This window comes from Balaenoptera borealis (genome assembly GCF_965194805.1).
Source record: "Balaenoptera borealis genome assembly, chromosome: 16".
NCBI lineage: Eukaryota > Metazoa > Chordata > Mammalia > Artiodactyla > Balaenopteridae > Balaenoptera > Balaenoptera borealis.
The window spans coordinates 66,091,309-66,117,999 of record NC_138872.1 but is presented as its reverse complement, the minus strand read 5'-3'; the positions used below and the strand labels follow the sequence as shown (position 1 = coordinate 66,117,999).

General features: G+C 43.1%; 1 pseudogene across 1 annotated transcript; it reads right to left on the bottom strand.

Annotated features, from left to right (window-relative positions):
- Nucleotides 1–1,234: 1,234 nt before the first annotated feature.
- On the bottom strand, nucleotides 1,235–26,649 carry LOC309613166 (acyl-coenzyme A synthetase ACSM5, mitochondrial-like; annotated as a pseudogene). The gene is made up of 9 exons (XR_014249786.1): nucleotides 24,627–26,649; nucleotides 20,970–21,181; nucleotides 18,928–19,102; nucleotides 18,531–18,714; nucleotides 14,811–14,938; nucleotides 14,622–14,725; nucleotides 12,660–12,780; nucleotides 2,911–3,043; nucleotides 1,235–1,510 (listed from the first exon to the last, which is right to left on the bottom strand). The product of XR_014249786.1 is annotated as an acyl-coenzyme A synthetase ACSM5, mitochondrial-like (transcript).
- Nucleotides 26,650–26,691: the final 42 nt, after the last annotated feature.

Sequence of the window (26,691 nt, the reverse complement as noted above, 5' to 3'; positions counted from 1 at the left end):
AATAACTTGCTTAAGATCACACAGTAATTAGTGGAACAGGGTTTTAAACTCAAGTAATTTGGCTCCAAGGACTTCATGGGGTAATTGGAAGGATTAAATGAGTTTAATGTATGTGAACTGCTTTAGGAGAGTGCTTGCCATGTGGTACACTTGCAATAAATGGCAGCAACTATTACTATTGGATTTATTATTTACTTTATTATTTAATCATCTTGGTGTCAGAAGGTATGTGTTTGAGTTCTTCCCTGCCCATTGTTCACTGTAGTGGACTTGAATGAGTCTTGCAATCTCTGACTTTACCATCCTCACCCATATAGTGAGGCAGTTGGATTCAAGGATCACCTATTTTTAATATTCCAAGATCTGAAGATAGGACTGCTTCCAGCTTATGGTGAAATCTCAGCGTGAAGCATCTTGCATGGCTCTAAAGGAGGTCAATGGCATAGAGCAGGGGGATGGTACTTTAGGGAGGGGGAAGGGCTGTCCTTGGGAGAATGTTGCTATATATAGTTCAGGGGCAATAAGCTTTCTGTCATAAAACAACTCTTGGGGGCAGAAAAGGGTTACTGGAGAAAGATAATTCTTCAAATGGAATCTTAACGAGAGGCTAAGAAAGGCAGGGTGAATAGTCAGTCTTTTCTCTAGGCAGAGTGCCCATTCTCAGATGCTGAACACCCCTTGTCCCTATTTCTTACCAATGCCTCTTGGTAGGTAGGTAACTCTGGGACTCCCCTCATCCCTCTCAGAGCCCACTATCCCACTAGGAGACAAAGGGGGATGAGCATGGCTTCCTCACCACATTCCTGGTTTAGGAATTCCCACATCACTCTCTTTCTCTGATGTCTCAGGTTGGAGTCTTTTTGACAATCCCTGCCTAGCAGTCATCCTACTTGCATACCCCTAATGACAAGGACACATAGCTTTCTGAGAAGACTGACTCAGTCTTTGGCTGGTGCTGGTTTAATAAGAGAATGCTGATTTTCTTTTATTAAACCCAAATCTACCGCCTCTATGACCCCAACCCACTAGTCCTTTTTCCACCGTGGGAGGTGACAACGGAGCATGTGCAGTATTTGCAGGCCAACTGTGTATCAGCTACCTGGGGGGATTCTCAGATTGCTCCACGAGCCTCCTGGGCCCTTCTTTCTGCCAAGCCCACGTTCTCTTGCTTCTACCCTATGCTGCCTCCGCGGAAGATAAACATCTCGTTCATAGCACAGTGCCTGACACATAATAATTGCTCAATACATATTTATTGAATGAATGGATGAATTAGTGAACTCAGCCAAATTTTCCAACTCTGTGCCTCTTCTCTGCCCCATTACCTTCTCCATGCCAGCCCAGTGATTTATCACATCACTAGCAAAGTTAAATTTGGCAGGAATTTCCTGGTGGCCCCATGGCAGCGATGCCAGTTGCCTGGTATGAATGTGGACAGTGCGACTGGATATCTGAGTTCCCCATAGGATGCAAAGCCCCTGGAGTTTCTGCAGCCAATGCACGTTCAAACCTGTGAAGGAAAGAAAAAACAGAGGTGAGTCTTTCTGTATAGTCATCAGTTGCTTCAGGAGATTCATCTCAACTTTACAGGGTTCTTCCAGAAATTAATTTGTTGTGGTTTTGAGTGAATTGGCAGTCAGCACCCATCTCAGTCGCCTTCTGATGTGCCATTCTCCAAAAGCACAACACCTGCTCTAAATCCTATTTCTCTAACACCTCTGGCAATTTTGTGAACATCCAATTCCATGTAATAAATCCTTTTGTGCTTCAAACACAGTGGTGTGGTAGACTGAATTGTTGTTACCAACAACTCCCTGAGGTAGAATTATATGTATGTCCTCATTCATTTTCACATGACTTGCCCAGTGCATTCTGAAGAAGAGTGTATTTGTGCCTCTCATTGACTTTGGCTTGTCCGTAGGATATGCTTTGGTCAGTGAGATATGAGTGGGTGTGATTGTGTGGCTGGTCAGAGACTCTTGCATTTCTGCCCTCTGCCATGAGAGTAGCATGTCCCAGATGGGCCTACCTCCAGCCTGGGTTCCAGAACACACGTGGAGCAGAGCTGAGCCCAGCACAGCCACAGGTAATCCCCAGACTCATGGGAAAAATATGTGTGGTTATGAGCACCTGAGACGTTCGGGATGCTTGTTATTATAGCAAACGTTGACTAATACAAGTAGCATCTATTTCCTTCCACTGAGAATACTATGCATTTAGCACACAGGACCTAACATACAGTATCACTTTAGAAATTATAACTGTTGTGATTATCATTCTATCTCTGCATTGGTTCCAGGGAAAGTAGTTCAAAGGCTACTGGTCTCTGAGTTCCAACATGTGCGCCCTGATGGGAGTTGCAGAATTTAAGTCTAATGACCTTTGACTCAAGGAATCCAGCCAGGAGTCCCACCAACTGGCCAGATTCCCATTCCCTGTTGTTTGGGCAGAAGCAGTCAGAATGCTTAAGGTCTCTGACACTTGGGATTCCTCTCCTATTTTCTAAAAGGATAAGGAATGAAGATTTCCTTAGCAGCTCCTACGCAGGAATATTTATTGCCTTTCTACCTGCTGATCTCTCTCTCCTCTGTGGCTGGCTCTTTCTCATTCTTCTGGCCTCACCTCCTCTGAGAGGCTTCCTTCCCTGACCACCACCCAACTCCCATCCCACTTTGACCGCCCTTCTCCCAGCCACCCCAGTCCCTCCCTTTTGCTGTGCTAAACACTCCTTTTTCTTTTGCCCATTGCTGCCTCCTCACTAAGACCTGGAAGACCTGCCTCAGCCCCTGGAGATGGCAGACTGCTTTTCCCTGTGGACTGTCACTCTCCTTGCTAGCCCTGACTTCTAAAGATTGGTTAGTGCCATCGTGAGGCACGACTCCCTCTGCCCATTCCTAACAATGTGCTCACCTGCCAAGTCTTTTCAGGAGGTCTCTCTGGAGATCTCTTGGTCTACTCCCTCCTGAGAAGACAGTGCCAGAACCCCTGCAGCCTTGGAGGAGGGCACAGCTAATCAAGCAGATAACTCCAGGATCCCTGCAACCTTCAAAGAAGGCACAGCTAATCATTAACTGTGGACAATCCCCAAGCCTAACTTGGGGTAACATCAGTCTTCCTAGCTGTGTTTATGTATTGCACAGCCCTACAGCCTTGGGGCCAGCAGGAACTGTTCTTCCAACCCAGGGGCCCAAAAGGAGATTTATGTACAAGACTGACAGCAGGCTCATGCTCCGACCAGGAAGGGAGAAACAGAGCTCACATTGACTTGATGTACATCCTGTCCTCTCACTTCCTTTAGCCCTTTCCTCCGCCTGATTTCCCTCTTACTCTCAGTCTCTTTTAATGATTCCTCCTCATTTCCTTTATTCACACTCACTCCGTACATGATCTCATCCAGTATCGTAGCTTGAACCCCCGCTGCCTTGCCGATGACCGTACGTGTGTCTCCAGCCTGGATCTCTCTCCTGCACCCTAACCAGCTTGACCTCTCCCCTCAGATGTCAAACATGCTTTGCCCAGAGCTGAGCACCTGATCTTCTCCCCCTCGGTGAAGCATCCCACTCCTCCTGCCCCCTTGGCCATCTCAGGGAATGTTACCTCTTACGCAGCTCTTTTTGAGTCACAGGGTCAGAAAAACAAAACCCTTTCCAGATCATTGAGTGGATAATATAAAAACTCAGAGTGGAACAGTAACTTGCTTAAGGCCACACAGAACATCAGTCTCAGGCCCAGGTCTGGAATCCTAGCCTCTGGAAGGGTGGCTCATGCGCGGGTTGCTGACTTACAGTGGATCCTCAGGCGCCAAGATTAGAGCTGGAAATCAGAGGGCTCTAAGCTGCTGAGACACACTGTGTTCCAGGAACACCCACCAGAGGAAAAGTATCTCAGGCCACCTTGGCTCCTGTGTCCTCGCAGATGGGGAAAGGACCCCTGATGCCACAGTGCTTCCCCTCCTGCTCCCCTGAACCCCGTGCCCAGCCTTAGAGAGTTATTCCTTCGATGTGCTGGCCACCAGCCATACATCTGCTAAAAGAGCCCCATGACAGGCAGGAATGGGGGCTCCCTGAAAACAGATGTCTCTGTTGGAGGCTCACAAGCCAAGGGCAAGACGAGGGTGCCGGTTACCTGGCAGTGACTAACTGCTGAGGGCACGAGTGACAGAGACCCACATTAGGGGACATTTAGGGAAGCCAGAAGGGCTTAAAGATCCTAGAAGCCAGGGTCCAGGGTCTGGCGAGAGAAGAGAAGAGGTAGATCTGGAGAGGATACCCGAAGCAATTGGCTTTTCTCTGGGCAACCCTAGAAATAATACGCTTGAAAAACCTGTTTATGTAGAGCAGCAGCTGTGTCCTGGGAAGAATTCCGGACCCTTTCTGGAGAAATTCATAGAATTTCACCACCTAGCCCCTCCAGTCCTAAAGGTATCCATCCTTTCTTAAATACCCCTGCAAAAGGTATTTCTGAATGTCTCAAAATCACACAGTCATGAGACTCAATTCTCTTCCAGGAAGTTCTCCCCAATGTCTGCCCTAAATCCCTCTTGCTGTCACTGCTCTGTGCCCTCTCACTACCTACTGACAGAGAGGCTTCAGAGAACCAAGACCATGAGGACAGCTGTACAAGTCCTTCCCTTCTTTCCAGTCACTGCCTTTATTTTGACCTATTTGCCACAAAGAGTAGGAGAATACCTAGAGTGGAGACCTAGATCTTGAAGAATAAGACACCTGAGTTGCTGTCCCTGCTAAAGCTCTGTTTAATAAATAGTTGAAAATGCTTGGAAAGGGAGATGAGGCTTTCTGAAGGAATTTGGTGGCAAGACATAAGAATTACCTCCTTGTCAGTTCTTGGAGTCTCCTGAGAATCTCAGGCTCTCTCTGGGTCTACCAAGAGTCCTGAAATGGTCAGCTATTTCTCCTGTTGCCTTCTCTCCTTTTAAAGGCTCCCCACTCCGTCTTCGGTGTCTATCAGAGACATCAAGGCCTCTCACCTCTGCCTCATTTACTTCCGTGGGTTGAGGAGGGATTTCACCTTGTCCCATCCATTCCTCCTCACTGCTGCTCTGAGTGCCTTAAATGCTTCTCTGCCTGAGATTGGATTTGTGCTTTCTTCTGTACCAGTCACCCCCTCTTCTGTGTACAAATACCCTCTGGTTCTTCAGCTCCAGTGGCTGGCAATCTCTTCATTCATGACTATACAGTAGGATTCATGGTTAAGTATCGGGGGCCTGAAGTTTGTCTAGATTTGAATTTGGCCTCCTCTATTACTGAATTGTGTGCTCTTGAAGAAGTTATGTTACCCTTGCCACACCTCAAGCCTCAGTCTTCTCGTCTGAAAATGGGGGATAATTCTAAAATACCTCTTAGACGTGTGAGGATTGAACTTGATAATGCACATCAAGCATCCAGCACATGAACATGTTTACAACACTTCTAGTATCAGAAATTGCTAACTTCAGCTGCTTCTGGAGAGGGGAGCTAGTTTGACTTTGAAACAGGTCAAAGTGTCCTTTTTGTTTTTAAAACTTATTCAAAGTTGAATTTTTATTTACTTAAAAGTTTTAATAGTTAAAAAATAAACCAAATGCATAGCACATAGTAAGCACTTAGTAAATCACAATGGGAGAGATTTGAAGGGGAGTCTTTGGACTTAAATTCACACAGCAGCCTGGGCAGGGGGCCTGGGGTCATTAACCTTCCTGCAGATCATGTGGATGCAGCAGATTTGAAGAATGATGGTCCTGATCCGGGAACAGTAGTTAGGGTCCCACGAATGGAAGGGAACCTAAGAAAAAGTCATTTGTCCTCCCAGAAATGGAGGCAAAAGGACCCACCCGATAATCTGGTTTAGACGTTCTGGAGCCAAGTTCCTCATGATAAGCCATGGAACACTGTCTTCCCTGGAAATATCTGTCCCTGTCAATTAGTCAACAAATATTTATTGACTGCTGCTCTCAGATGGACACAGAGGTAACCAACACAGCTCCCTCCCAGTGCGGAGGTGAGACAGATAATAACATGTAAAATTGTTAAGTTCATTTTAGATACTGTTAAGGATAGGTCAGAGGTCAGATAGGTCACATCTCTACTCAGCACCTACCAGTGAATCCCAATTTCATGCAAAAGAAATGTCAAAGTGTTTACCACACCATCCAAGGCCCCACATGGTCTTCATACACACTCCCATCCTCTGGCTTTATGTTCTGTCCATTTACCACTCACTGCGAAAGAGCCCCATTGACCTCCTGTTCCTTGAAGGCACGTTCTGCCTCAGGACCTTTGCATTTGCTGTTTCTTCTCAGACTACTTTTCTCTGGTATCTGTGGATAACCCCCTTCCTCCTTCAAATCTTTGCCAAAGATTTTTGTCACCTTCTTTGTTACCTTGACCACATACTTCAAATTTCCATCCACTGGTTCTCCCTCCCCACATTTATACAGTACTATTTTTTCCTTAATACTCACTGCTTTCTATCGTATTATAGAATTTACTTACACATTATTTTTTATCTGTCTCTTTGCTTTAGAATCTAAGCTACATGAAGACAGAGCTCTTTGCCGTGTTTTGTTCATTGATTTAGTTCAAGAACTCTGTAAAGTATCTAGCACCGAGTAGGTGCTCAGTAAATATCTGGATTAATAAATAAGGGCTATGAAGAAAAACACAGACTGACGTGTAGAAAAAAGTGTAGAAAAAAACACAACACATGCCTTGGGTAAGGCAGGGCTGGGGAAGAGGAGCAGCTCTAAGCTGGATTTAAGTTTTGATTTAGTTTGGACTAAACATTTTAATACCTGAAAATGAGGCTTGAGAAGAAATAAAAAGATAAGGGATCTGCCTGAGGATATACAGTCCTTTGGGTGAGGAAGAGAGAGAAGACATAGTGGCACTGAATTTTAGTGACAGGAGTAAAAAATAGAGCTATTTTCTGACAGTAGCCCATCAAGCCCAGCCCACTCAATGTCTCCATCATTTCTGCCACCATCGGGTTAGGTAGGGTATCCTGGGATGCCCAAAAAGTTCCTAACGTGGGGATCCAGGGGAGCTTTGCAAAAGGAATGACTTTAAAAGCTAAGCCACGTGAGCGGCTAAGTTGAGCCCTCAGGCCAGGAAGAGGCAAAGTTGAACAACGGGAAGTTCAGTAGGAAGAGGACAGGGGCAGAGTCCAAGAGGGCAGACTGTTAAAGAGAAAAATCACAGGCCCCAAATGGTATCACTTGTGTTAAAGCCATGATACCGAACTTAGATTTAATACCTGACCAAATTGCAGTTTCAGCCTTCACCAGAAATGTAATCTTAACCAACCAGTTTGGAATTTTCTTAGTAGCGCCAATGAGGTAATACCCTGGGCCCCCTCTACCCTCCAAAGGAAGAAGAGGCATCTGCATGATAAAACCCTTGCCCTTGCCTTTCCTTCTCCACCCAAAGAAGATGCCCTGGCCTAAAAATAATCCTTTCTTTTCTTTTGCTAATAGCTCCCTTGCCCCACCCTTCTTCCTTAAAAACCTTCTATTTTGTGCAACCCTGGGAGAACCCTCCAGATTGCTAGACGAGATGCTGCCCTGTTCATAAGCCATTGAATAAAGCCAATGAGATCTTCAAATGTACCTGGTTGAATTTTGTTGTTTAACAAGAATTTAGAAATCTTGTTTTCCCACTGGAAAGGTTGGAAGGGGTCTTGGTAGGGTCTCCAGCTCCTGACAGAAAAAGGGGTGGAGACCCAGGGAGGAGTTGCTATGCAAGTCCCCACTGGCCTTCAGTCTCTTTATCTGTTAAACGGAGATTATAATAGTTTCTTCTTAGGAGATTACAATACTTTCTCTTTAGGAGATGATAATACTTTCTCCTTAGGAGATTATAATACTTTCTACTTAGGAGCTTATAATACTTTCTCCTTAGGAGATTATAATGCTTTCTCCTTAGGAGATTATAATGCTTTCTCCTTAGGAGATTATAATACTTTCTCCTTAGGAGATTATAGTACTTTCTCCTTCGGAGATTATAATACTTTCTCCTTAGGAGATTATAATACTTTCTCCTTAGGAGATTATAATACTTTCTCCTTAGGAGATTATAATACTTTCTCCTTAGGAGATTATAATGCTTTCTCCTTAGGAGATTATAATACTTTTCTTCTTTCTTACTTCTTATAATAAGTAAAATTAGATCGGATCAGTTTTCCCTAAAGTGGGCTTTGCAAGGTGATTTTACATGAGCAGTTTTCATGTTCATGATTATTTTGATGTGCATTAGAAAAAAGTTAACTGAACTACAGAGTCCTCTTTCAATGCATATTATATTGCTTAGGGTTTAGATATTTTCTTTGAAAGGTGAGCTGATTTCCAGCACAGATGGTGTGTGGCTACAGCTACATTCCTGATGGTAGAATGGGAGTGAGTAAAGGTTGAGGTGAGTATTTCAGCAGAGCTTGTAGCACAAAGCACAGTGTGAAATAAATTGCCAATAAAGTGACAGCACTTGTCATTGCTCTCACTACCAGTGACTTCTGGGTCTGGGTGTGCTGGGGGCTCCCTATGGTAATGCAGCTGAGAGCTTTGCTTTTGACTTTTTGGAGCAGAACTGGGCTGAGGTGACTGTGGCGGAGTTGGCTGGGGAGTCCGGTGTGTTGCGGGGTGTGGAGGGGAGTCCTAACAGGAGAGAAACTGGGCCTCCCCCCACCCCGCTTTGTTATCTTTGCCTCGTTCTGATTGAAGTCTGAAAAAAGGCCCCTTGGTGGAGAGCTCTGATTATAGCTGGAAAACAGGCTGGTTCAGCCCAGGGCAGGGAGGGAGTCCAGAGAACATCAGCCCTGCAAGCAAGGAAGCTGAGGCTTAGAGAAGAAAGCAGTGTAACCACAATGACAGAGATGGTAGGTGCCACTTCCCCAGGTGTCACTTCCATCCAAGCCCCTGGCTTTCGGGGAACTGACATTTTGGAGACTCATTAGGAACTCCAGCGGCACCCAACACAAGACAGCCTCGGCTCAAGAGCACTGGTGATGTTGAGCTGGACCTGCATGTTCTCCTTGCCTCTGGTGCCCCCTCCTGTTAGGTATTGTGCAAATCACCAAAGTCCTCTGAATTTCCACCTTTGTAATAAAGCGAATTTGCCCAGTCTAGGAATGCCATAAAGACAAAAGACATAAAGAACAAGTAAATCACTTTGACAAGTTTTTTTTTTTCTTTTTAAGGACTAGTGAAATTTTAGGAGGTACATTTCTCTGCCATAAACCTTCAGTGGCTCCCTTGCGCTCACAGGAGAAAAACAAAATTCCTAAACCGCGCCATCCTGAATAGGTCGTGAAAAGTGACGCACGTGTGGATGGTGGAGCTGGACCACCTGGCTTTTAATTCTGTCTCTGTGAGATACTGGCTGTGTGAACTTCAGCAAATTGCTTAACCTCTCTGTTCTATCTGTAAAATAAAGCACGTTGCCCACCATCCAGTTCTACAAGAATCAAGTCATTAGCCACTGCAGTTGCTGACCTATAGTACACACTGAAAGGAATTCAGAGCAAAGATCAGGAAGAGGTATTAACAGCCAACAGGCCCTTAGATAGTTAGATATATTTCGGGAGAAATTCTTATGAACCCAGATCCTTGCATCTTCCCATACTTAGAAAAGCACTAAAATCATTAACTGGGATATCTGTTCCTCATGACTAGCAGCAATCTTCTGTCGAGATATGCGCTGGCGTGCACACACCCCTTCGCCAAAATCACACACATACTGGCCTCCCCAACCTCTTCTGAGCAGTTCCTCTGAGCAATCTGAGAGACTGTCCCCTCAGCTATAGCCTCAGTTAAGTTCCCAAATAAAACTGGAACTCAGGGGCTTCCCTGGGGGCACACTGGTTAAGAATCCGTCTGCCAATGAAGGGGACACGGGTTCGAGCCCTGATCTGGGAAGATCCCACATGTCGCGGAGCAACTAAGCCCGCGAGCCACAACTACTGAGCCCATGCGCCACAACTACTGAAGCCCATGTGCCTAGAGCCAGTGCTCCACAACAAGAGAAGCCACCACAGTGAGAAGCCAGTGCACTGCAACGAAGAGTAGTCCCCGCTCGCAGCAACTAGAGAAAGCCCACGCGCGCAGCAATGAAGACCCAATGCAGCCAAAAATAAATAAATTAATTAATTAATTTCAAAAAACAAACAAACAAAAAACTGGAACTCACAGCTTTCACGTGCATTTTTATTTCAGTCAGCATATCTATAAAACGAGGGTGTTATCGGTACCTGTCCAACAGGACAGTTGAGAGTTAAAAAATTTAGAATTGTGCTGTGAGCTGTTTTTAGAAACACAAAACCTGTCTTTCCCACCCCAAGGCCTTTGCACATGCTGTATCCTTTGTTCAGAAAGCTCATCCCCACTTTCCTTACTTAGCTTACTTCCACTTTTCCTTTGATACCAGCTTACTGGGGACTTCCTTATGGAAGTCTCCTCTGATACCCTGAGTCCCCCTCAGTCTCAGTCAGTCCCCTCATCTGTGTTTTAACTGTACTCTTTGCTTCATGACATTTATCACAGTTGTGCCTTATTTGCCTTATCCTTTGATGAATAATATCAACCTCCCCATTAGACTGTAAACTCCTTAAGGGTATTGTCATGGGCCAAATTATGTCCCGTCAAAATTTATATGTTGAGGTCCTAACCCCCAGTACCTCTGAATGTAGCTACATTCACAGACGGGGCCTAGAGAGATGATTAAGTTAAAATGAGGTCATAAGGGTGGGTCCTAATCTAATACGACTGGTGTTCTTATAAGAAGAGGAGATTAGGACACAGACATGCACAGAGAAGGGGCTATGTGAAGACCCAGGAGAAGATAGCCATCTACAAACCAAAGAGAGAGGCCTCAGAATGAAACCAACACCGCCAACGCCCTTGATCTGGGATTTACAGTCTCAAGAACTGAGGGAATAAGTCTCTTTCATTAAAGCTGCCCCGTCTGTGGTACTTTGTTATGGCAGCCTGAGCAGACTAATACAGGAAAGGACTGTTGGCTTTGCTTATCACTGTGTTCCCCGAGCCCAGGACGGAGTAGACACTCAATAAATATTGGTCGATGAGTGAACGGAAGTGCTAAGAGTCGGATAAGCAGCAGTAGGTTCAGTTTCCATCTGCTTCTTTTCTGCACGGCTGGTCTCAGCTGCCCAGAGTCACCCCTCTCTGTTTCTGGGCTTCTGAGACATGGCTTCAGGTCCCTGTATCTTTCCTGGGTGAGACATAACACACTAGCATTTGGAGTTGATGTGTTGGTATGTTCAGGAAGGACAAGACATGAGGCAGAGTACGGTATTGGGTGATTATTTCTTTAAAATAATTTTTTCATTAAAACAGTTAAATATACTTACTGAGAAAATTTGGAAAATAGAGAAATGTAGAGGAAAGGAAAAATCTACCGTCCATTATTTTCAATACTCAGGAAAATTACTATTAACGTTTTAGTGTATCTCCCTCCAGTCTTTTTTCCATCTGTAGATTTTCCTTTACATTTCCAAGTTGTGGTTCTCCACTATACATATATTATTTTTTTTCTGATTTAAAATTAATTTAGCTCAAGTTTTCCCCAACACGTGTTTTTAATGACCACATAATATATTATTGAGTTAACCTACCACAATTTAGTTAGTCATTGCCCTATTAGTTAGGCATTAATTTTTTTTCCCATTTTTTTTCGCTGTTTTAAACAATGCTACAGGAAACATCTTTTGAATACTTTCTTTTGTAGTGATTCCCAAAGATGGAGTTTCTGAATTAAAAGGTATGACCAGTTTCTATGGCCCCAGATATGATTACCAAATAGTTTTATCAAAAGGGCCAAGTGGTTACACTTCCAATGGCAGTGAGATCACAAGCGCCCTGATACTCTGGTGACCTGTCCTTTGGAGGACCAGCTGAAAGCTCTTAGGAAGTAAGACCAGTGGCCAGCTGCTGAGGATGTCTCCAAATAGCCGGGGAAGTCAAGCCACCAAACACTTGCTAGACCAGGCAGTGGCTCGGAACTCTGGGTTCAGAAGAGAGCAGATGTTCTCTGCTCTCTTCCAGGGTCATCCAATGATTCTGGAGATGCTCATTTGGAAGCGGAAAGCCTTTGATGTCTATAGGGTTGAAGGGATGATGCTCCAAGTGGGGACTAACCAGTGATCCCACCAATTCCTTTTGGAAGCTTCAGAGGTCTATGGGGCCTTTTGGGGGCTGCCTCTTATCTCCCCACTCTTGTCTTCTCAATTTACTCCTTTGGATCTTGCCAGAAACCGTCTTCGGCAGTTCTGAAACAAAGGCCATCTAGTGACCATAAAACAGAAACACTTTGAAATTATCATTTTACAGAAAGCATTTCGACGTTTCTGGAAAGCCTCCATGATTCATGGTTTTCTCCAAACGGCAACAATGAAAACAGCTAGCCCGGAGCACATGCTCTTTCCGACAGTGTTTCAGTACCACCCACTGAATCTCCTTTATGTCAGTTCTTAGAGTGGGAACACAGTGTGCTATGGGGAAGGCCCAGTGAAGAGGCAGGGAGACAGGGCTGAAGCAGCAGCCAGGGTTATTCGTACCTTCAACCTCCCAGTGCCTGACCCTGAGTGGGAGCCCAGGGAGCACGTGCCCATTTGATTTCCCAGCTTATTAAGTCCTCGAACCCGCAGATGTTTACCTTTCCTGGGGTACTTGTACGGAGCAGTCACCCTTTTCACGTGCTCCTGGAGCTCCTGGGTTAGTTTCTCTGGATCATGTGAGGATTAGGCTGGAGAAAGGACTATAAATGCCTTTACCACCTGTTGGGAAAAACAAAAACAAACAAAAAACAAAGAATAAGGCCTCATGTTACAACTCTTTTCTCCTTAGCCTAGCCTTGTGAATGAGTGCTCACATTCACCAGCCCAACATGAAAGTTCTACCAGTGACTTGGACTCAGCCAGCAAATTGGATACCAAGTTTTTTCTGTTGCCTGCCTTTCCAGGATCAGCTATTAGGAGTTATGGTTTTTATGGAGTGATCTTAGAATCCTATTTTCCAAACTATTCCCCATACCTGAAATGACACTGTTAGAAGCCAACATGCTTCCCTTAAGATGCCAATACTTTGGAGACAGGAGATTCACAAACTCCTTAGGGTTCATTACTTATAGGTTTTCCTGACTAAGAAGGCAGCTAGGTACAGGTTTGGACAGGCAGGGTTGGGGGAAAACGTGTACCACTTGCAAGGGGAGGTGGGTCTTTCTGAGACTGCATGTATGAGTGTTCGCAATCGGCAAGCATTTTGCTGCACAGCTGTTTCGGGCATCCTGAGGGACGTTCTGCACCTTGGCTCTCTCTGCCCACATCTTTCTTGCAGGTTGCCTCCTGCCAAGGAAGAGAAATAGTCCCAACCTCAGGTACAACAGAACATGGTTTCTGACAGGAATGGAAGAGTTCAAAGGCCAGCATACAACTCTGTCAACAACACCCTAAGTGGTGGTTCACTGTCTTTGCATACTTCCCAGTGGTGGGCGTCTCACTACCATTTCATGTTCAGATAGATCTGGTGTTTAGGAAGGGCTTTCTCTTACTGCGAAAACTACCAAGCATTTATCGAACACTTTCTATGTGTCAGGCTCTGTTCCGAGCATTATACTTGGCTTAACGTTCAGCACACAGCCATTTGTCATAGCCCCAGTTACTGTGAGGCATTCAGGGCTAGGCATACTTTTCCAGGCACAATTTCTCTACCCCATAGATGGGATTCTCACCTCGCTCACTCTATATTAGTGGCCTCAAATTTAGTGGGCGTCAGAATCACTTGGCTAGGGGCTTCTGGTCAAAATGAAGATTCCTTAAGGCTGCATTCCCAGTCACTTTGATTCAGCAAGTCTCACTTTAGGTCTAGAACTCTATATTTTAAACAAAAATCCCAGAAGATGCAACTGTGAGCAGTCCAGGGCCCAGACTTTGCAAATCACTCCTCTGCCCTGAGGCTTCTGAAAATGCAGCTTGATCTTGTACTAACTTTCATAAGGTAACTATGTTAAACTTTAGGATTATGTTGGATTTACAGCCAGTGAAAAGTTCATAGGTCTGCCTATGAGCTTATTTCTCTCATACTGTCTGTTCTTCTGGGACCCACGGGAAGGAATCTGCATTTCTCCTGAGAAAAGCCATCTTATTAAATTTGGTCCATGTTTCTGACATATCAAGGTCACTTTAGATACTTATTTTGTCATCCCTCAAGTCAGTTATCCCTCCCAGGTTAGAGCCATCAGCAACCATGTTTGGTGTGCTCACTATATCTTTATCTGCAAATGGAAAAGGACATTTTATTGGACAGGATGGATGACAAAGCCAGCACCTGCCACTAACATCTCCCACCTAATATCCCCTTTTGGACACAGTTCCATGTCAACTTGACACCAAAAGTGTTGATATCTTCCCATGGTGTCCCTCTAGAGCATATTTGTATCTCTAAAGACATGAGGGCAATGCTTAACCAAAAGGAATGTGTGTCTGTCTGATGGTGGCATTTCAGACTTTGCAGTACCTGGATGGGGTGAGATATGGGGGAATCTGGGCCTTCCAGCTTACTCTTCTGGGTGCTAATAGGCAAAGAACCAGGAAGTAATGCTCTTGATTGGACTAGTTACCTCCCCTCTGATGGGGTCCAGGCTGCTTGCTGACCACAGCAGACTCCAGGATGGCTGAGTGCTCAGCAAGTGCACTCTCCACTTCAACGGGCCCAATCTGGTAGCTGGAAGAGAAAAACAAACTCTTCCAAGTGTCCTCCCCTCTCCCATGAAGCTTCAAAGGGAGAAGGAAAGAGCAGACAACTTGACCTTGAGGAATTGATCACATCATTATTCCTTCCCATGAACCAAAAGTAGCCATCCTTGTCCATGTGGGCTCAGTCCCCTGTGATGTAGAAGTCCCCTCGCTCTGATGTTGCTGTCTTCTCAGAATTGCCCTGAAAGACACAGTGAGCCCATGAAGGGCCATCTGGGCACAGTCACTCAGGACACATGGCCTGAGCAGCCCCACGTGGAAGGCTGGGGACCACTCAACAGGAAGTCCAGTGGCTAGAAGTCCCCACTGGACAGGGAGCCATGAATCTGTGGGTTTTCCCTCTTTTAACTGGAAGGAAGCTGCCAGGAAATGATTAAGGATAGCTGCTCACTGCCATCCGTAGAAGGATCTAGGCAGCATACTTGCATGCAGGGGGGTGGGCACATGGCTACTGGCTCTGTTTCTTAGGATAAAAGAGCACACTGATACTCTTTGGGCTCAGCAATCACTGAAGATAGAAAGGGAGAGTCTGGCCAAGAGCAAGGGTAGGGGAGAGAGATGCAACACAAAACTCTGCTTCTCAAAGCTTTAAAGTAAAGCTACTGCTCAGTAAGAAAAAGAAACAAATTACTGGCACAGGCAGCAACACACATGAATCTCAAGAACGTTACACTGAGTAAAAGAAAGCAGACACAAACAAATGAATACTTTGATTCCATTTACATGAAGTTCTTTTTTTAACAAAAGGCAAAATTAATCTTCAGTGACAACAAATAATTTAGCAATTGCCTGAGGCCTAGGGATTGACTGCAAAGGGGCACAAGGGAACTTTTTGGGGTGATAAAAAATGTTCTATAACTTGATGTGGTGATGGTTACACAGGTATATACATTTGTCAAAAGTCATTGACCTGTACATTTAACATAAGAGCATTTCATTGCATGTAAATTATACTTTAATTTTAAAAATGCATTCTGAGAAATAAAGAAAAAAGCTAAGCTGTGAATACCTAAAAATAAATGTAACACAAAATCTGTAAGAAGCATACATAGAAAATGTAAAATTCTACAGAACATTAAAGAAGATATACATAAGTGAAAAGATACACTTAATATCATAAAGATGTTAATTCTCCCCAAATTGATCTATAAACAATGCATCTCGAACTAAAATGCTAACAGTTCCACAGAACTTGACAAATTGATTCTAAAGTGTATATGAAAGAACAGAGGACCAAGAATAGGTAAAATGTTTCTAAAGAAGTTGAGTAAGGAGAGACTTGCTCTACTAGATATTGAGACTTATGATAATGTTTTTGTGGATAAGGCTCTATCTTTCTCAGGGTAATGACGCTTGTTGTCAGGCTGGGCACTGGGAGATGTATTCAAAGTGCCCCCAGCAGAGCCAAGGCCCTCAGAAGGGAATGTGCTACACAAAGCTTAATAACCATATTCACCCTCAAATTGGGGGAGCTCTAAGCAGCCGTAGAAAATGAATTTTTCCCAAAATACTTAAGTGCCACAAAAAAGACGCATGACATAACTTAATGTTAAAATGTGCATAGTACAAAGTTGTGGTGTGGTGCCAATTATATATGAAACTATACCTGAGGACCCTTTGCTTGCATAGATTTCATTTAAAAAATTTATCATTTCTGTATTATACAATTATATATCTCTTATAGCATAAATAGAAACTAAAGATGAAGGATGACAAAAGATCAGTCTCACTACTCAGATAATCAAGGCTAAAAATTTGATCTGTGTATGGGACCTTTTCATGGCTTATCTGTGATTTTATGCATATACGCATTTGTGTGAATACAAAATATTCTATACATGTATTTCTACAATCCAATTTTACTACAGTTAACAATCATGAACAGTCATGAACATCTCCTCACAAGAGTAAAAAAATGTAATGAAATATAAAATATTTGCATAATATTACCCTGTGTGGCTGTAATATTATTTATTTAAACACTTTCATGTTATTAGAAATTTGGATTCTTTTTCTTTTTAGTCCTTTCCCTTTCCTTTTCTTTTCTTTTTCGTCTTTTTCTTTCTCTCTCTTCTTCTTTTTTTTAAATATACAATACTGTAATATTATTTATATAACTAATTTCCCACTGTTAGAAATTCAGAGAGTACCTCCACCTTTTTCGTCTGTTATAAACAACGCTGTAATGAACATCTGTGCATTTGACAGTTTGTTTCCATAGGAAAATAAGTAGATTCCTTATACTGGGTATAAAATTGAAATAGGCACATTACTTTAATTGACGTGTGCAGTCTCAGCTATATGGAATGTATATGCTAATGAGGGGGGATGAGCTTACCTGGTCAGTCCTACTGACCACTCAGCACAGAGCAACTGTGGCCTGACACTCTCTATTAATTTTCAATGTTCCATGATTCTCATGAAGAGATTTAATATTTTTTTCTTAGTTAAAAATGACCCAGAAAGAAAACTAACAGCTGGTGCTAGTGATGAAAAGAAAAAGTTGAAGAAAACAAAGGTTCTTTTTAGCAAATAACTTTACAACTTGACTCTCTCAATGGAATGATCACAGACCAGAGAGGCCCTGTATGTAAGCTCTATGAGGACAAGGGTCTTACCTTTCCTGTCCAGTGCTGTATACTTAGTGGCAAGAAGTAAGCACTCAGTGAATAAGGAATAAATTCTTCAGGAAAGTCAAGGATTTACTTTCACCTACAAAAGTGATTAGAAGAAAATACATTTAAATTTTCACATTATCTCTCCTTGATGGAATTACTATGTTGTTATTGTCATTGTTTTGTAGGTAGATTTCTATGACTTTCAATAAAATACCATGAAAGATTATTTCTGTTGTAATCACAAAAAAGCCACAAAATACATATACAGCATTTCAAAAACAAATGGACTGATTTTTATCTGCTCCTTCCAATATTGTTGCTGATTGATGGCTTGGTATATACAGCAGATGGAGTTTCTATAAACCTCGGCTGCACGTTTGAATCACCTGGGGAACTGACGCACATTCTCAGAAAGTTGGCTCTCACTGATGTGGAACTTGAGTGTCAGGAATGTTTGAAGCTTCCAAGGTGCTTTGTACACCCATGTTCAATAGTAACATTACTGACAAGAGTCAAAAGGTGGTAGCAACCCAAGTGTCCATCAATGGATGAATGGATAAGCAAAATTGGTAGAGACACAATGGAATATTATTCAGTCCTGAAAAGGAAGGGAATTCTTACACAGGCTACAACATGGATGAACCTTGAAGGCATTATGCTACGTAAAATAAGCCAGACACAAAAGGAAAAATACTGTACAATTCTACTTTTATGAGGTTCCCAGAGTAGTCAAATTCATCAAGACAGAAACTAGAATGGCTGTTGTCAGGGCTGTGGGTAGGAGGCAATAGGGAGTTTTTGTATAATGGGTACAGAGTTTCAGAATTGCAAGATGAAAAAGTTCTGCAGATGGATGGTGGGGACAATTGCACAACAATGTGAATGTACTTAATGACACTGAACTATGCACTTAAATGGTTAAAATGGTACATTTAATAGTATGTATAGTTTACATACATACCATTAAAACAAAACAAAACAAAACAAAACCCAAAAAACCTCCAATGGCTTCTCACCTCACTTAGAGTAAAGCCCAAAGCCTTCAGATCCTTACCTGATTTACCCCCTTGTTAGCTCTTAACTTCAAATCCTGCCACTTTCACCCTTACCCACATTCCCCATCTCACCTACCTACATTCTGTTCCTTGGACCCACTAGATGAGCTGTCCCCTGGTACCTTCCACTGGCCACAAAACTCAGTCCATAGTTGGCCTGGCCGTGCTCAACCATCCTGGGGGCCCCAGTCGTGCCGCTTATGAAGTAGACAGCCGGTGGGTCTTGACTCCTGGTCCTCGCACAGTTGTGCTCTGTGGACGCCTCTCTGTAAAATATAAAAATACTAGGAGGGTACTGCTAATAGTGAAAACACTCATAGTCACAGTAATATCTATAACAACAATACCGGCTACATTTGGTAAATACCACGTGTGAGGCACCTGCTGGAAGCTCCAGCTTGAGTTATCTCTAATCCCTACAATCACCTCACAGGGTAGGTATTATCATTATAACCCTTTGCAGATAAGGAAATTGAGGCTCAAAATGGTTAAATGACTCACTGCTGTCTGACACAAGCAGCTTGGTTTGGAGGGAGGGGCCACTGGCGCTAATGGCATCCACCCTTGGAGCCAGGGATTCACTGGTGATAATGGACTTAGCCCTGGGTGTCTGCAGCCAGAATTTGAGGTCCTTCTCTGTCAGCTGAGAGATGCCGGGAATCATGACGGCCCCTGATACCACACAGAGAGGGGATGTTGCCTGGGCAACAGGGAAGACCCCTGTGAACAGGTCCAGACCAGATATCCCCAGATAGGAGCAAGAAGGGGCTGGAGAGAGTTGGAATGCTTGAACTGGAAAAAGCATTATTAATGACAAAATATTGAAATTCAGAAAATATTTCCAGAGCATTTACATGCGCTAAGAATTTTACATGCATTATTTCATTTAATTCTTACAATCCTGGAGAGTAGATGCTATTATTAATCCCACTTTGCAGATTCAAAAAAAGTAAGACCTAGACCTTTATGCCTTAAGTAAATGAATAACTTGCCCAAGATCACACAGCTAATATGTTGTAGAGCTGGAATTGTGAACTGAGGCAGGGGTAACCTTAAAAGTCCATGATCTTGAGCACTGTATTATATTGCCCTAGAGATTACCTAGTTCAGTGGTTTTCCGTGCCTTTCAAACAAAAGGCTACAATGAATCTTAGTGTTGGGTGTAGGTCCCTTGGGACAGGGGCGTGGGTATAGCAGTGGGAGCTCCAGGACCCCATATTACTTCAACCGAAGCCACTCTGAGGTAGCTGAGCTCATCTGCTCCCAAGGGGAAGCGACAAGGAAGCAGAAAGCAGGGACAGATTTTAACTTGAAAAACCACTTCAGTATCTCAGAATGCAGGCTGTAAACACTCCGCACTCCACTGAGTCCAACATTCTCATTTCACAGGTGAGAAGAAAGAGATTCTAAAATAATCAGTCATCCGGCCACAGCCCAGCCACTGAGTGAGGACAGAAGACAGAGGAAAGAGCCAATCCCTGTGTGTCTGTTTCTTTTCCTCAGAGCTGGATACACTAAGGGTGCTCACTTTTATATACTGTGCAAAATATGTAAAAATAAATGAATGCTTCTGCCTCCTTTTTGGAGAGACAATCTATTAACAAAATGGTTGGATTAAGCTTGTTCATACAGAAAGGTTAATTTTCTGATGTGGGTGTGTACCCCTCTGTTTTGCAAACATTATTTGTGAAAACAAATTTCAGGTAGATTGTTCTACGGACACGACTGGAAGGGAGTGGATAACATTCTAAGTGGTGGAAAGTTCCCAGGAGATGGAGAAACCAGCACTCCACCAAAAGTAGTTGTCTTGTTTTTGTAAAATCAGCCTAAAAACTCCAGCCCTTTCAACAAGTGTACCAGACAGGGCCAGCAGAGGCTCTCAGGGCTCCGCGGGCTGTGTCCTTTGGCCTCCTCTCCTCCTCTGCTGGAAGAACCATCCCAAGATGGATGGCTCGCTACCCCAACGTTCATGACAGCGGGAACACAAACCTTTCAGGGCTGCTAAACTAACTTAGACTGGTTATGAAGGTCTCTCATCTATAACTGCATTATTCTCCACACACTGGCAGCTCCCAAACCACAACCGCAAAAAAATAAACGATTGGTTTGATCCATTTGGAATCGTTCAAAAAATCTATTTATTTGTCAACATTAAAAGACCGGAAGGTTTTTTTTCCGTAAAAATCCAAGTTTTTTTAATTACAAAAATCAGAAGTTCTGGAAACACTGGCCCTCATTCACACATGGAAACATGCGTTTGGAGTTTGGAGGAGTGGTGGTCCCTGCTGGATGAGGCACGTGAGCTCCAGTTCAGTGCAGTCCTCAGCGCTCCCTACTGCCTCACACTGGCCTGTTTTAATCTATTACAGTGCTATCTGGCCCCTGTGCACAATCAAGTTTGTGACTGTTGGGCAAAGGGGAAGTAAACAAAACGCCACATGGGGTTCAATTTCCTCCATCTCCCAAACCTTGTGGATGCTGCCAAAGCTCGGGCAGGTTGTGTCAGCCCCAACTGGGGGTCTCAGCCCTGCTCACTGACCTGTCTGCATACAAGCCACACTGACCAGCCGCCACTCCGGGAGCTGAGAGAGCACCAGCATTATTCTGTCTCCAGGCTGCAGGCCACACGTGCCCCCCCAGCACGTTAGCTGCCTTCCTGGACTGCTCCCCCAACTCCTCAAGGCTCCCCTTGACCTCTGCTCCCATGCCATTGACCCACCAGAAGGCAGGGATTGGGGGCCGGTGCCCAGCCTAGGCAGCGGTATTGGCAAAAAAGAAGTAGAAACCATTGGAGGGGATTTTTGTGTGCTTGCTGTTGTTTTTCAAATTTAATTTTACTTTTACAATAGTTATTAAATTCACAGGGTTCAAAAATCAAAATATGAAAAGATATGCATTGAGAAGTCTTCTTCCACCGTTGTGTCTATCCGCCTGCTTCCCATTTCGCCTGTCTCAATGAGGAACCAATATTATTAGTTTCTTGCAAATCCTTCCAGTGTTTCTTTAGGCAAACGTTACGTATATTCTTTAGGCAAACGTTACGTATATTCCATACCATCTTTTTAATGCAAAAGATAGACTAAAATTCACACTGTTGTGTCCTCGCCTTTTTTACATTGAGATATAATTCTCCTACCATAAAATTCACCATTTTAAAGCACATAGTTCAAGGGTTTCTGGTATATTCACAGAATTATGTAACCATCACTACCATCTAACTCCAGAACCTTTCCATCATCCTAAAAAGAAATATTTTACAGATCAGTAGTCACACCCTATTCTCTCCTTACCAAGGCCCTGGCAACCACTAATCTACTTTCTGTATGGATTTACCTATTCTGGATATTGGACATGAATGGAATTATACAATATGTGGCCTTTTGTGTCTGGTTTCTTTCACTTAGCATAATGTTTTCAAGGTTTATCCATGTTGTAGCATGTGTCAGTGTTACATTCTTTTTAATGGCTGAGTAATATTCCACTGTATGGATAGACCACATTTTGTTTATCCATTCATCAGCTGATGGACATTAGGGTTGCTTCCACTTCCATAATGTTGCTATAAACATTTGTGTATAAGTTTTTGTGTGCACATATGTTTTCTATTCTCTTGGATATACACCTAGGAGCATAATGCTAGGTCATACGATAATTCTACGTTTAACTTTTTGAGGAATTGCCAAACTGTTTTCCACAGCATCTGTACCATTTTACATTCCCACCAGCAATGTATGAGGGTTCTAATTTCTCTACATCTTTGCTAACCTTTCTTAGCAAACACTTTTTGTTTGTTTTCTTTTGTTTTGTTTTATTTTATTTCTTTTATTTAACACTTGTTTGTTTTTGTTTTTAACTGTGTCACTCTGTGTGAAGTGGTGTCTCATTGTGGTTGGGATTTTATTCCCCTAATGAATAAAGGTGTTGAGCATTTTGCCATGTGTATATTGGCCATTTGTTTATATTCTTTAGAGAAGTGCCTATTTGAATTCTTAGCCAATATTTTAATTGGGTTATTTATATTTTTATTGTTGAGTTTGAATTCTTTATAGATTGCAGATATGTGCAACATATATATAGGTGTGTACATATATATGATCTATATATGTATATCAGATATGTGATTTGCAAATATTTTCTCCCATTCTGTGGGTTATCTTTTCACTTTGATCTACAAATACTAGAAATTTTCATGAAGTTTGATTTATTGATTGTCTTTCATTGCTTATGCTTTAGAAACCATTACCTAATTCAGGATATGCACTTATATTTTCTTCTAAGAATTTTATAGTTTTTGCTCCTTCATTTAGGTCATTGATCCATTTTTGAGTTAATTCTTGTGTGTGGTGTGAGGTAGGGACCACATTCATTTTTTGCATGTGAATATCCAGTTGTGCCAGCACCATTAATTGGAAGAACAATTCTTCCCCCATTGAATATTCTTGGCACCTTTGTTGAAAACCGATTGACCATAGATTTATGGGTATATTTCTGGATTCTTAAGTCTATCCCATTCATCCATTCCAATCTTTATGCCAGTACCACATTGTCTTTTTTTTTTTCCACACAGTCTTGACTACTGTAACTTTGTAGTAGGTTTTGAAATAAGAAAGTGTGTATACACCAGTTTTGTGTTCCTTTTTCAAGATTGTTTTGGTTATTATGGGTCCCTTGCATTTCCACGTGACTCTGTGGGCAAGACTGTCTATTCTGCAAAGAAGTCTACTGGAATTTTTGTAAAGCTTACATTGAGTATGTAGATGACTTTGGGATGTATTGTCATTTTTTTGCAACTTTATAATTTCTGCCTTAATGGTAATTAAGTTTTTAAAAGTGCAGTTCAACTTATTCATACTATTCCTTTATAAAAGGCAGACTTCAGGTAAGCTTTTAAATGCATGCATAATGTAGAGGCTATTATTTTCTGGCAGTTCTTTGTTCATGAAAGTTAAACATCAGATGTGTTTTAAACTTTTGTCAGAATAGTCATGAAGGATATGTTATTTTTACATAATGAGGTAGTATCTCAGGGGCGTGCTCACTGAGATACACCAAAATCGTAACAAGTTTTTCTTTAATAAATATTCCCTGGATTACTCCAGCCTTTGGCTAGTTTCTAGAGTTCTGAAAAGTTGATTATGACCACTTTTCTAAGGTTTTTGTTGCTGCTATTATGGAGAAAAAAATTTTACATAGTCCTTATTCCATCATTTTTTCTGACTTAACCCTACTTGTTTGATTTTTTTCATTAGGAGAAGTCTTCTAAGGACGAGCCTAGTGTAGGCTCCCTCTGCTTACACTCTGGAGACAGGAAAGGAGCACCCTGAGTCCATCTCTTATTTCTCATTTAATTCACACAGCTCCAAGTGGCATATGGGTCCCTTTTTATAGGTTAGAAAACTGAGATCCAAGGAGCCTAGGGATTTGCTCAAGGTCACACTTCAAGCGGATGAACCACATCTCTTTGACAGCAAAGCTTGCTTTTACATCTCAGTCATTCTCACGCCACCTCCATAAATTTTACCACATCCACTAACAGTAGACTGTTATTACATCTACTCACAGTAGTACTTGTCTCATCTTTTTTTTAAACAAGCTCTTCTTAAAATTAACGTAAATAAATTTCTTTGAGATAAAGTTTACATTCTCCTACTACAAATAAAAAGTACCTTTAACATAGAAGTCAGAGAGAAGCACAACAGACACATAAGGAAGGGAAAATGAAGAAGGAAGCAAATGCACAGAGACACCCAAAGAAGTAGAGATCATCTGAATTCAATTCTATGTATCTGCTGTGATCTGTGAAAAGCTTTGAGTCTGAGCCAAGCTCTCTCCTTATTTAAAAGGGATGTGCACGACGTGAGGAAGATACTAAAAACAGACTAGTAGTAATACAAAACTTTCTCCTTCACTTGCTCAGAATGATCCGAAGGGAATCAAAAGGGGCGTAACTCTCTCCCTGTGTGATTTGGGCTCCGGAATGTGAGACACACTAGGGATTGGGCAAGGGTGTCTAAGGCTCGAAGACTTGGTCGTAATTGTTTTTCTAAGGTTAAATGCTAACAGTTTAAATTTTAGGACTTGAGAAACTCCCAAGTCAAAATGTCCACATGTCTTGTAGCCCTGAGTCTCACTGGGGTGCCCAAGGGCGGATGGAATCTGATGCTCAAGATGGACCCTGGGACACAGTGAGCTTCACCCTTTCCAGCTGACTCCACACGTCCAGCACGTCATGGGCAAAGTTGAAGTACTCAGGCACTGGCTGCCTGCCCAGGCTGATGACTTCCCAGGTGGCCACAATCTTCTGAGAGACAGATAGAGGCGGCAGCTGCCCATGAGACGCACAGATGCCCCAGGCATTTCTCAGAGCCTGGAGGACCAGTCCTCTTAGCCATAGCCTCATGTTGCCTCCTGCCTGTCACCAAAGAGGAGAGAGAGCATCGTCATGAATTCTGGGCTTCAGGGAGACTCTGAGGTTGGAGAGAAGCTTGTGGTCAGCCCTAGGGTGAGCATGGCACATATCAGCTTGTAGAGCAGAGTCTTGGGCTTTAGTCTGAGTTCCATGGTGTGATTTTGATCATTTCTCCTCCCTGGACATGAGGTCTAGCCCTTCCACCTCTCACTGTCCGTGGATCTCTGTGGATCTGAGCGCAGGAACTCAGAGCCTGCTTCCCAAGGCTCAGTCCTTCAAAGCGAATCCCTCAAAAAGCCTTTGGCAAATCCTGAACTGGCCTGACAATGCGAAAGAAAACTCCAGGGCAGCACTCTCCGAAAGAAATGTGATGTGAACCACACGTACTCGTGTAATACACAATTCTCTAGTAGTTTCATTCAAAAAAGTAAAAAGAAACAGGTGAAATTCACTATAATACATTTTATTTAACTAGCTATATCCTATAATTTCAACATGTAATCAATATCAGAAATTATTAGAGAGATAGTTTACATTTTTTGTTGTTGTTCTTAATTCTTTGAAATCCAATGTGCATTTCACACTTACAGGCACACTTCAGTTTAGACCAGCCACATTCAAATGCTCAAGAGCTACACGTGGCTAGTGGCTACTGTATTGGACAGAGAAGTTTTAGTGTCTGGCTATTCAGAGTGTGGCCTATGGACCAAGGACATCGGCATCACCTGGGAGCAGGTTACAAAGGCAGAACCTTAGACCCCACCCTCGACCTGTGGAATTAGAATCTGCATTTTAACAGGAACCCCAGGTGAGTCGAGCACATTAAAGTTTGAGAAGTGAAGCAGTGGCCTCGGGACTGTATCCCCAGTTTCTTTCTGCCAGGTTCCTCTTGGTAATAATAATAATAGAATATGGGAATAATAACTGCCATAGACTAAATGTTTGTGTTCCCCCAAAATTCATATGTTAAATCCTAACCCGCAATGCAATAGTGTGAGGAGGTTGGGCTGCTGGTGGGTGATTAGGTCATGAAGGTGGAGTCCTTATAAAAGAGACCCCAGAGAGCTCCCTTGTTCCTTCTGCTTGCTGAGGATACAGCTATACACCAGGAAACACGCCCTCACCAGACACCAATCTGCCCATGGTGCCTTGATCTTGCACTTCCCAGCCTCTAGAACTGTGAGAAACAAATGTTGTTTAAACCACCCAGTATATGGTATTTTTGTTATAGCAGCCCAAACGGGCTAAGATAATAATCAACAATAATAATGTGTCATGGTAACAGGAAAAGCAATAATAACTGTCATCTACTGAAGGCTTACTGTGTATTAAGCATTTGAAAAGTGCTTTATATTTCCTTAAATCCTCATAACAACTGTATGATGTGCTATATTCTCTATTTTATAGATAAAGAAAGTGAGGCTTGGAGGGGAAAAGTGACTTCCAGTTCTCACCTCCCAGAAAGCTAGACCCCGGCTTCTGCTGTGGCCACCAGCCTTGCAACAGGGGTCGGCGTGTGGGGCAGGACTTCCCTTTCCCTCACCTCCCTCCCCCACTCCTCACCTCTCCTGAACTCTGCCCCAAGCCCTTTCCTGTGCCTTTCACTCCTGGATTCCGGGAGCCCCTTGACAGCAGATAATTAGAATCCCAGGCCTCCTTCCCAAGTGCACAACGCCATTTCAGGCCCTGCCCACTTTAGGCTTAATCAGCAAAGGCCTCAGGGGCAGCTGACACCCCCTGCTGAAGGATTTCTCTCCACAGTGCCTTGTTCTTGAACCCAGGAAGTGAGAAGACTTCTAGGTTTTGCTTCAGCTGAATGCAGGCCTTAATGCCTGTAAACATTCGGGCTCCT